Source organism: Bombyx mori, chromosome 23, assembly GCF_030269925.1.
Source record: "Bombyx mori chromosome 23, ASM3026992v2".
Classification (NCBI taxonomy): domain Eukaryota; kingdom Metazoa; phylum Arthropoda; class Insecta; order Lepidoptera; family Bombycidae; genus Bombyx; species Bombyx mori.
In genome coordinates this window covers 13,940,245-13,952,912 of record NC_085129.1, presented here as the reverse complement: position 1 = coordinate 13,952,912, position 12,668 = coordinate 13,940,245, and the positions used below count along the sequence as shown (strand labels likewise).

Genomic DNA, 12,668 nt, shown 5'->3' with positions numbered 1-12,668 from the left:
TTATATCTCAAGGTGGGTAGCGCATTCACGTTGTAGATGTCTATGGGCTCCAGTAACCACTTAACACCAGGTGGGCTGTGAGCTCGTCCACCCATCTAAGCAATAAAAAAATATTTTATAGAATAACTAATCTCAAATACAAACCGCGAGGCCACGCCAGAACTTACTTCAGGCACACATCCTCCGATCACGGCTCATTTACAAAGAAACATACAGTAAAAATACACAAGAGAGTAGTAACGCAACGTCGTTACGCCCGCATCGGAAGACGAGGCAGCTCGGCCTGCCTCGACCGACATTGTTACCTTTTATTTATGCATTAAGTTTAGCAATTTAACTGTCGAGCCTACTACTCGTTCCACTAGCATAAATTTCTATGTTTGTCGCCGCAGAAAAGTTTTATGTTTATTGCTTTTTTATACTGTATCGAATTGATATGTTAAGCGAATGGGAAGCGTCGACTGTTTGGATAGTTGGAGGACGATTAATCGTCTCATTAGGCCGCTTTTCTTCAGCATTCTGCTGTAACACGTCATGAAATGCTATTATGTCGGTCCGTTGCCGAGGGAAACGGAGTGAACACTAATAATTGTCAACGTTATTGACATATCGTCAGATACTTTAAGTTATAAATGATTTCATTTAATTGATAATTATTAGAATTTTTTTTAAGCATCTAGTGGTCTATTGCGATGGGCATCAGAAACAGACAAATAACATACAAATGGACTCGTAAAAAAAACTATTTTTTTGGAAAAATACTCTTTACTCAGATGACGGGGTAAAACAGAGCAAACCGTCGCCCAAAACATGTTTTGTCGGATCCCCCAAATCCATTCTCGGTGCTTTTAGGGTCTTCAAGCACCGGGCACCGTCCTCGTCGAACTCGTCGACTCCGACGAAGAGTTCGAACTGCTGGTTCGAAGTTGCCCATGGACAACCCACTAAGTTTCTCGCCGGATCTTCTCAGTGGGTCGCGATTCCGATCCGGTAGCAGATTATGCGAAGCACTGCTCTTGCTAGGGCTAGTGTTAGCAATTCTCTCTGGTTGAGTCCATGAGCTCACCTTCCGGTCCTCGCGAAGTTAGAATAGCCCCTTAGGCTACCAACGATTAGGTAGGGAAAAAAAAAATTATTTATCCATCTATTTAACTATGTTTGCTTGTGAAATAAATTATTTTTGTCACATATTCTCGCAACGCTTTGACGTTTCCTTCGACAGTGGAGCTCTCACGAAAGCCTTTAGCGTTAGTACATTAACTTAGTACATGAATATTGAAATCAGAATATCGTCCTCCCACCGTCAAACATCAAACGGGTGTTGTGGAGAGTACTTAACTTGCTTCGCTTCGTCCCCTGGGATTTGCTAACGTCCATGGGCGACGGTAACCACTCACCATCAGGTGGGCTATATGCTCGTCTGCCTACAAGGGTTAAAAAAAGTCAGTCCTGTCGCTCAACCACTGTTCCCCAGACATTAAGACTCATTTCGTTTCGTGCTTAATAACGCTAACAGACATTTTCGCGAAAAAAACTGCGTTTTAGGGGCTCGAATTCGGTGTTCCTCGCGAACGACATTAATTTAAGCCGACTGCACATCGGCGACGCGACAATCGCATTACCTTAATCGCGTATGTGAACTGACGCGTGACGCGGTCGGACCGCGACGCGACGCGCTCTCTGCGGTCAGCTATATCAATTTAGGCACGGACGACCGAGCTCTCGACATTACCAGTTTAAAACGGTTCAATGATTTTCGTTAATTACCGATTCGTGCTGTTTATATTACCGATAGTGTATATGCACATTAATATTTGATTTACTCTTTATGTATACGTAAGTAACGACAAAGGGAAGACCTTCCATCAAAATGCCAATTGAAGATTGCTCATTAAACGCTGGCATCTTCGTGATGTATTGAAGATCACGCCGGGGTCACCAGTTTGGCGGTAACGAGGAAGGGAAAATCTTTCACCGAGCGGATAATTTTGCTCGCTAAACCAATGGTCCAAATGTTGTTTTTTTGCCTACTTATTCGGGATATTAAAGAGGCTATTCCAGCTAAACTACGTTAGGTAAGTTGACGGAGCTCAACCTCAGGGAGTTTGCTAATATTGGGCCTAGGAAGAGCAGTGCTCCGAAGAGTCTACCGCCGGATCCAAATCCTCTGAGAATTTTCGCTATGAAACTCAGAGGGTATAGAAAATTAAATATTGTCGTTCGGAACTTGTACATATTTATATATGTCAGCTTATCTTGAAAATATTGTCAGCGAGATTCGAGCATCTGTCAAATATGTAGTGTTCTATGATAGCTACCATCACAACGACCATTTGTATTTGATTGGTATTGCAAGTCCGCACGGGTGAGTACTTCCACTGTCCTATCTATGTTTACCACAAAGCAGTAATGCATTCCGGCTTTTAGGGCGGTATAGCCGTTACAATGTACAATTGAGCTATAGACCTCACGTTTCAAGGTTGATGGCCGAATTTTGATAATTATGACCTCTTCTAACCCTATAACACCAGCCGTGATCATCTGAACCCGTTTTTATGCTATAATCTATTGTTCACGATTGCTTTGAACGATGAAGCAGTCTTGATGAAGAAATTACCGCCTGATTTATGTTAAGCAGTTTCTTAAGCCCATAGAAAACTCGAATGCTGACACATGAGCCGAAACACCTGATTTTTAGCAGACACAGGCAGGCAGGTAGGTACAGGCAGGTAGCCTCAGATTTGCAACGTAATACTAGTACTTAAGAACTAGGAGTGGGAATAGGTGGGAAAACAGGATTACGTCATTTGGTTTAAAGTGTACTGTGTACAGTAATCATTAGTTAAGAGGAATATTTGATGATAGGATAAGAAGACACCGAGATTAGTGCGAGTTCTTTAGCTGTTTCGTTCGTAAAACGCGGGCTTCAGTTTCTTTCTGTCCGCGGCGGTCGCACTGCATCAATCGACAATTCTCGGAGTTGCGGATGATCGCGAAGCACAATGCGGTAGGCGATTGTTGTAGGTCGTTGCTGAGCATGCGAGAATACTTATATACCAATTGATTTAATAATTTTACGAAGCGATTGATTCTACGCGGTTTTCTTTAGTTCATTATTGGAGGTAATTTTATATCGTCACAGGTTATATACATGTAGCAGGTCGCGAATAAGAATTTATTTAAATAAGGTTTTACAAGGTGACGTCACCGTAACGTATGTATGTGTGTGAGTTATGCTATTAACCCCGTCCGGGAGTAGCCGGAATAGCCCCCTTAGGCTACTAGTGAGTAGGTAGGGAAAAAACGAAGCTATTAACCGCAGTTTTTCACATATCACACCCGATCGATCAATACGGGCCAGCAAAGTCGGATAACATTAAAATCCTTTCATCTCCCCAGCGTGCCTACATTCGTAACGGAAAACAATCGTTTATAAATATCTCGACCGATGTAGGTGGCGTTGGTGTGCTCTCGGTTTATTTGTTCCGAGACCGGATCGAGCGGCGACTCGTGACCGGAATTACTTTAACGTGGATACGACCGTACGGAACCCCAAAATATTGTGTATTTGAATGAAACATTGTAGATTGATCGCCGGATCTTCTCAGTGGGTCGCGTTTCCGATTCGGTTGTAGATTCTGCGAAGCACTGCTCTTGCTAGGACCAGTGTTAGCAACACTTCCGGTTTGAGCCCCGTGAGTTCACCTACACACATTAGAGTGAAGCTGAAATAGCCTCTCAAGGCTAACAGCATAGGAAGGAAAAAAAAGTAGATTGAGCGTTGAAATTTGTTGATTGATGTTTATTTGATGAATTTTAGTGTTTCTCAAACCTTTTTGTTAAGCATGTTATAAAAACTTGATGAGTGGGTTCTTCGATTCTTTTTGATACCCTGATTCAGGACATAGGCGATGCACCAAACGAAAAAATACTACCGAAAAATCGTAGTCACAGTTTGGTTTTTTTATTTTATGTTATTGTATATGCCCTTGTAAGCAGGCAGACGACCACACAGCCCACCTAATGGTGAGCGGTTAACATCCCTTATGGACTTCAGCAATGCCAGGGGCAGAGCCAACCCGTTGCCTACCTTGGTGTTCTAATGCGAGTATAATTCATCACAGCCTCTTAGCAAATGGCAATATTGAGGAAGGTTTCTCTTATACTGTTCAAGAGAAAGATGTGACCGGCGAACAAAAAAAATTGCGTTAGTTAAACTGAAAGAATGTTTAGGTTTTCCTAATTCAAATTAATTACAACTTATAATCATAAAATCATATTGCCTATTACAAAACTTTTCAGAACTTTCATTTTCACTTAATTTGTATTTGTTAAATATCAAGTGGCACAGTAAAACAATAATTAATTAAAAAATAATGGACTCGGAAAATATATTTGACGTAACAAAGACATAAATTTTAATTTAAAATATAAAATAGAATTTTTGCCTATAAAACAAAAACTTTGTCGCATTACTTGAGACTAGAAATGTTTTCCCAATAAAAATCTAAAATATATATTTTTTATGTACACCAGATTTGGAAGACATAAGTGAAAATAGATTATGGGAAGCGCTGGACTGACATTAGGCCAGTGTTTCCACAGCAAGTTTCCAAAGGCCCGAAAATTTGGCGGTGTGACCAATTGTTTTCCTTTGGGTTACCGAGAAAGTGTAAGTTTGTAACTTTGAGTAAATTTGCATTAATTAAACACGAAACACTGCGGTGTGCCTTAACTTCGCCTAATGAGTTATTATTTTTATAGATTTTTTTCCGCGTTTTTTTTTTTTTATTACTTAGATGGGTGGACGAGCTCACAGCCCACCTGGTGTTAAGTTGTTACTGGAGCCCATAGACATCTACAACGTAGTAAATGCGCCACCCACCTTCAGATATAAGTTCTAAGGTCTCAGTATGGTTACAACGGCTGCCCCACCCTTCAAACCGAAACAAATTACTGCTTCCCGGTAAAAATAGGCGGGGTGGTGGTACCTACCCGTGCGGACTCACAGGATATCCTACCACCAGTAATTACGCAAACTATAATTTTGCGGGTTTGATTTTTATTACAAGACGTTATTCCTTCACCGTGGAAGTCAATCGTGAACATTCGTTTAGTACGTATTTCATTGGAAAAATTGGTACCCGCCTGCGGGATTCGAACACCGGTGCATCGCTCGATACGAATGCACTGGACGTCTTATCCTTTAGGCCACCACGACTTCAATGTTCTTTAAAACGATCCACTACAAATGATGAATTATTCCGAAATTATAGAAACTATGTATCATGAAATTATTCAATTTATGTAGGATAGAAGTAACAGAGCCGATATTTTTCCATCACTACCCCAGAGCGGCACTTAGCTAAGTCCGGCCCTGCTTACGGATTAAACTATATTTTGTTGATTCAATATAGCATATGATACGCATAAGGCGCTTAACACTGTCTTGCGGTTGTCTTATAAAGTCGATGAACCACTTCTAACGATCCTATTGGATGCTTATGATCTTTAAGCAACCAAAATTTAACCAATCCCGACATCGCTACGAGATTGCATACTAAAAATCGATAATTCTCAGGAAATAACGTCAAATACGAACCCTATGATGTTCCGATACTGCCGATGAAAAACAAAAAGTTCACACGCGTCATCCCTAATGGCCATTACGTAGAGATTTTTTTTTCGAAAAAAAACAAAGACGAATTTTCAATCACATAATCACATACTGGTGGTAGGACGTATTGTAAGTCCGCGCGGGTAGGCACCACCACCCTGCCTATTTCTGCCGTGAAGCAGTAATGCGTTTCGGCTTGAAGGATGGGGCAGCTGTTGTACTGTTAAAAGTGAGATCTTACAGCTCATGTCTCGAGGTGGGTGGCGGCATTTACGTTGTAGATGTCTCGTCGACAAATCTAGGCAAAAAAATAATAGTCACATCCAGGTTCGTCGGATATTCGTGTTGCCATTATGGCAGGTGATTTACGGGTCGAGCACTGCGACGGCTTATCGCGTACTCTCAACGCCCCTCGGTTTATTAATTACGTCCCGCACCTACGTACGTACGTACATACATGCATGCGATTGTTTTCAAACACGTAAACGATATAAGTCGGTAGTCAGTTAGAGATATGAACATTTTGTGAGCTAACTTATGTTGTTTTTTTTATGTATACATATCCTTCTTCAAACGAGGCTAGTAGAGAGTAGTTAACGGTAGGCAGCGGCTTGGCTCTGCCTCTGGCATTGCTGCAGTCCATGGGCGACGGTAACTACTCACCATCAGGTGGGGCCCGTACGCTTGTCTGTCTACAAGGGTAATAAAAAAATACATTAAAGGTGGGTGGGAAACCTTATAGTTATGAATCAACATCGCAACGTCCATAAATACGTTTAAAAGTCTACAAGATCAACTGTCTATTAAATATCTATATATTATATTGCTTAAAAATTGTTACTCAATAACTACTATCACATAAGTAATGTAATTTAAAATGCCACACTTGTCGTTCGTATTTATTTAGATATATTTATGTTCGAAATAAAAAGTATAACTAAAGTATACCTCCACAATATAAATTCGAATATAACCGACATATTAACTTGCAAATATCGTAACGAGAAAGTGATAGAAATATGAAAAAAAACTGAAGTAAGAAAGGGATGCACAATTGAGATTTCAAAACGGACGCTCGACTCTCGTTTTATGAACACATATATTGTTATATCCACGTACAATAAAACTAGGAATGCCCTTGTTTTGAATAATTCGTGAATACGATTTTATGACGGATAAAAAATATAGCCGATTTGAGTTGAAAGTTTTTGTTGTGATTCGATTTTACGATTTATTTAAAGGCCACTCTCCGTCGGGACTCTTGCTAAATAAATACACTTATCGGTAGCGCATTTATTGAAACTACCCCCTATCCCCCCACTCGGGCGTTGATAGCATAATGTCGGGTTAGTATGTCTGACTTTCATTGAAATAATATCTAATGATGGTATGAGATAATATCTAATCTTGATAAAAGTTTAAATGGGACATGAATAGCAGCAGCATTCAAATGAAAAAGGTATTATCAAAATCGACTTACGTACAAAAAAAATAAACTGAGGTAACATACACATAAAAACAAATAAAATGGAATTGAGAATTTTTTATTTTTTGAAGTCGGTAAAATATGGTAACATATCCCTCGTCATTAAGCCCTACAACTTTTTCGTTAGCCCTCGTAGTGGTAACCTTAACTAAGAGAAGGGGGCTCTTGTACACTGGTGCCTAAGCGCCTTGTTAAGCTAGATTGTAATCCTAGCACCGCCGATAGGTTTTGGTACATTACATAAAAAAGTGTTTTTTTTTTAATGCTTAGATGTGTGGACGAGCTCACAGCCCACCTGGTGTTAAGTGGTTACTGGAGCCCATAGACAACTACAACGTAAATGCGCCACCCACCTTGAGATATCAGTTCTAAGGTCTCAAGTATAGTTACAACGGCTGCCCCACCCTTCAAACCGAAACGCATTACTGCTTCACGGCAGAAATAGGCAGGGTGGTGGTACCCAGCCGCGCGGACTCACAAGAGGTCCTACTACCAGTAATTACGCAAATTATAATTTTGCGGGTTTCATTTTTATTACACGATGTTATTCCTTCACCGTGGAAATCAATCGTGAACATTTGTTGAGTACGTATTTCATTAGAAAAATTGGTACCCGCCTGAGATTGAACACCGGTGCATCGCTCAACACGAATGCACAGGACGTCTTATCCGTTAGTTAGTCCACGACGACTTCAAATTAAAATTAAAATTCTAGTTTACGTTAAATTCAAATTACTGATTAGCCTTATTAATCTAGATTGTAATCCTAGAGCCGCAGATAGGTTTTGGTACATTACATAAAAAAAAAGTGTTCACTTTAGTAATATTTTAATTTATTTTCGTTTTTTTGTTAATAGGTTTTGTGAAACGAACTATTTGATAATTTAACAGAATTTAAAAGTATGTTAAAAGTCGCGTTCTATATTGAAACTGATTACGTCCTCCCATCCCTGTATATGTTTCCGTGATCGCTCAACATTAGAGCAGACTCTGTTATCTGTACGCGCTCGGTACGTTTCGCGTTAACGGCCGCGATTAGACGTAACACGACCAATTTTCGGCTGTAATATGAAGTTTTAGTGCGCTGCTAGGCACGCCGAGACGACCGTTCAGCTAGTTCGTTAACTACATAAGTTTATTGTTATAGTTCTGCATATAGTTCCTTAAGGCTCGACGGTTCGGCTAATAAGTGATAATGAGAGAACCTAGACGGTCCTGCTTGCCCTAAACACGTCATTACGGATCCTCCACATCCTAAACGGTGCTTTTTTTTTATTGCTTGGATCGGTGGACGAGCTCACAGCCCACCTGGAGTTGTGGTTACTGGAGCCCATAGACATCTATAACGTAAATGCGCCACCCACCTTGAGATATAAGTTCTAAGGTCTCAGTATAGTTTCAGGTACCTGTTAGGTACCTCAAGCACCGGTCACCGTCCTCGCCGAATCCGTTGCTTGTGACGAAGGGCTCGGCGAGTAAAAAAGTAACTTGACACTCGTGTGCGCTTCTAATAATTATATTGTTGGTATAATGGTACCATCGATCTTGTTCGAACTTGAACGTCTTTGAATGGTATACAGACTTCATGATTCAACAACAGATTTGTCAGATTTAACCTGTGATGAATGTTAATCGAAAATAGGTTTTCAAAAAAAAAAAATTGAAAAAAAACAGCAAATAGATCAAGGTAAAGTAAAATACAGTGAACTTTGAAATCCATGTGTTCGAATCCATGTGCGGTGCGGATGTGGTGGAAACAGTCGTCCTTTCAAAGAATGAATACGTAATTGATCGCTCTAGAACCGATGAGAACGCTCTAGAATGTTCTCGAATATATTATATCAGAATGTATCATTGCAAAAGCAAACAATACATATGTACAAATAAAAATGGTTGGCGTTACGAAACGCGATTGGAGCATATGTAATAAATTAAAACAAAAAACCTTCAACTATAATATCTCATGTAAATAGTTTTGGGATTGTGACTATATAGTCTCATCTCTCGTCCCTTAAACAATCTAATTTTCCTTCCCAATTTGCAAGGAATTGAATTTCTTTACGCGTCACAAATGTCTTACGAGAGATCCTAATTTTACGCAAATAGGTTTCTATTTTTTTTTGCTCCTCTCCACCTACCCTCGTGCTTCCGTAGAGGAAATTGAATATCTTTAAGAACGCAACGCGATGTTTCTAGTCACATAAAATGCTAGAGGAGTGCTTCAAGTTGAACGACTTTGGACGGGCGGTGATGGAAATTTCTAGATGCCTTCCAAATTTATTGAATACTAGCTAAACCGGCAGACTTCGTAGTGCCTCAATTGATAAATAAAATACCTAAACTTTTGTATAAAATAAACTTAAAAAAAACAAAAGGAGTCCGTCCGACGGGGGACACATCAAAGGAAAAACAAAATTGTTTTTTTTTATATAATTCCGAGCATTTTCATATTTTTTCACATTTTAAACCTTCTCTGGACGAATAATTCAAGACCAAAATTAGCCAAATCGGTCCAGCCGTTCTCGAGTTTTAGCGAGACTAACGAACTGCAATTCATTTATATATATATATAGATTTCACGAAGTTTGACCACGACCATGTAGAATCTAGATGTATAGAAGCAAAGTTACAAGAGCACGTGCGATAATATAAAAATTAATCAATATTTGTCCTTTTCTATAATAATAAATAAATGTTTATTTGGTGTAGATTGTTTATCTGTGCGTTCCTAAAAAAATCGTCCGATAGTAATGAAACCTTGTTTAATTGGATCAATTGCTAGATCAGGACAGACTTTTGTTATAGTACCATCAGCAATAGAAGGTATGCCAATAATTTCAACAAGTAAGTGGTTTTCGTATATGAATATTTGGAGACGGTCACCACGGAACGTGGTCGGGTTGCACTAGCTGATAATTAAGTGTAGGATTTGTGCGTTCCACTTTGAGGGGCAGAAAGACTTTGCTGCCATGAAATTAGGAGTTCGACTTCATGTGTGAAATGCCACGGCGTTTGCCCTCCGATAATCATTGAACAACAACTAAACCCCAACAAAAGAACAGTAAATAATAGGAACAAAGGTAATCAAACCGCTTTTCGATTCTCTCTTGTTCAATTTAATAAATATTTACCCTATTAATAATTTAATGAAGACACAAAATCGAATAACTACTCTACAAAATTTAAAAAATTGTTTTTTTTTGTATCCGCCCGGGTTGGAATCAACGCACACAGTCACACATTAGTTCTCTGTAAATCAATTTATTTATTATTAAAAAAAAAGAACACAATATTCCTAGTTCTCTGTATATCTATTAAGTGGCTACAAAGCTCCCATCCACCCTGATCTGCAAAGGCTTTTCATTGCTTCGTATTGCACAACGACTACCCCGCCAATCATTTCAATTGTATCAAACGAGAAATAGGTACGTATGCATACGCCTCAAAAAACCTCTACAACTTTCGTACCAAAAAATTCGAATAAGACTTAGAATACTTCCTAGGGAAACTTCGTGATGTCATCCATTTTGATGTATAAAGTCGCGGCCGACTTTTATCCACTATCCATCTTCAATCTATACGCATATAAATTCACCTGCGATTCGTCTTAAAACGATTGTCTCCGAAAGGGAAAACTAAATAGCGATCTTAGCGAAAAACTTTTGTTATTTATTTGTTTTGGCCAACACAAATTATGTATCCGAGTCGAGGGGAGGGCCGCCCTAGGCTCGGGAGGGTCTAAAAGTTTTAAGCGCGGCCCTTGTTGTATCTAAAGCGGTGCTGATCTAATGATTCGTAATAATACCTACAACCTTTTCCTTAAATGAGACCGTCAGCGCAAAAGTGGTCTAAGCTTATCATATTTAGTATGGAGATAATGAGGTTTGAATCTACGTTAACACGGCTTGGTAAGCAAAAACAATACGCGCAAAAATAATGTTTACAAAGTCATCTGTTATCTATGTGTGAAACTAGGGATAAGCCGGTTTTCCATCAAAATTTATTATGTTATAAATTGCAATATATAAGCACAAGTGTGAAAAATTGTGGGTTAGGGCAGTTTTGTGTTGACGGCCTCAAATGTACATAAACATGATGTAAATATAACAGGACATGAGAGGTGTGAGGTATATGTAATGGAACCAAGATTAATGTTGAATGATGTTGATGATTGATGATGAATTATTTACGTTGGTGACAAGTAACTGCCGTTACAGAGACATAAGGTCAGTTGTCCATGAGAACACCATTTCGAATTAAAATTAGTTTAAATGTATTGTAGAATCGGATGCGGCTTATTCGGCAACTGAACCCCTCGGTTTTTTTATGGGTGATGTTAAGTGGCTTCCAAAGCCCATAGATCTCACAACGCGATTGAAGCTGGCTACTTTGAGACATTAGGCCGAAGTCTCAATTGTCCAACTCCCATTGAAACCGGAACTCACTGCATTGCGGCAGAAAAGGCAGAAAGAAGTGTGGTGTCTACACGTGAGGGCTTACGGTCGCCGATCGGAGTACAACGGTACAATACCCAGAGAGCGTGAGCTCATGGTATGGTGCAAACCTGGACCGACACAACATACCCATATATAGAAAAGTTTGCCTGAAATTTCGTATCTAGCAAATAATTGTAATAGCCACGTACACTTCTAATGTATGTACGTGCAGCTGATATCAATACATTTCCACCTGTCCATAGTACAAGTACCCCATAAATCTATGGTACCGATAATTTAGCGATTGTTTGTGCCGGAGCGCCATAAATCCCGGAGCGACCCTGGCTGTGACGTCACGGGGTCTCGTAACGGCCGCTCAATTCGTGAATGGAATCGTATATTTCATAATCATTATCTTGTGCTAAGTTTAAAAAAAAACCGGTTTTACTCTAAATCATCGGTTACAAGTATTTTTGGATAATCTGTATTTGTCACTTTGTAAATAAATACAAAAAACCCCTTCGCCTTGTAACAGAGTGTAAAACAAATGAGCTGTCAACACATGATTCATTAGGTGACATCTCAACTAATGTCACATTGACACAACGTTGACAATTTGTGCCTACCCACAACTGTCATTTAATATTTATGAACTTTACAGCATAATGAAGCTGCGGTCACATTAATGGACGAAATGCTGATTGATATTTGGATAGCGCACTTTGTGGCGGTGCCCCAGCGATAATTCCAAGAAATCTTGTATTCTGTAATCTTGGAATATTCCAAGAAAATATTTATTTGCGGTTCGATCTACCGGTCAATGGTCGCAAGTGATCTTCCCTCTGCATTAGTTTTCAGTTTAGTTGGTCACGTACTCTGAAGGAAACGCTGATTCGCTTATTATAATAAACGTTTGCATAATTATAGTTTCGTTGCGAACATTGACATACGAACACGCTTTATTAGCGCGGTATGTATGTACAAAATGTTTGTCTTTGAACATAATTGTCACCGACTCCAAACGTCTGATTACCTTGAAAGTTTTCATACGCTTCAGGGACCGATGGCAATATAATCATTTTATAACTTCACTTTAATATCTTTTTTTTTTTTTTTTTTTTATTTTTTT

The 12,668-nt window shown here is 39.3% G+C and overlaps 1 protein-coding gene across 2 annotated transcripts in view; it reads left to right on the top strand.

The window, feature by feature from the left end:
• LOC101745438 (max dimerization protein 4) overlaps positions 1-12,668 on the top strand; it is a 398,245-nt gene that overhangs the window by 366,186 nt on the left and 19,391 nt on the right. The window lies entirely within an intron of this gene.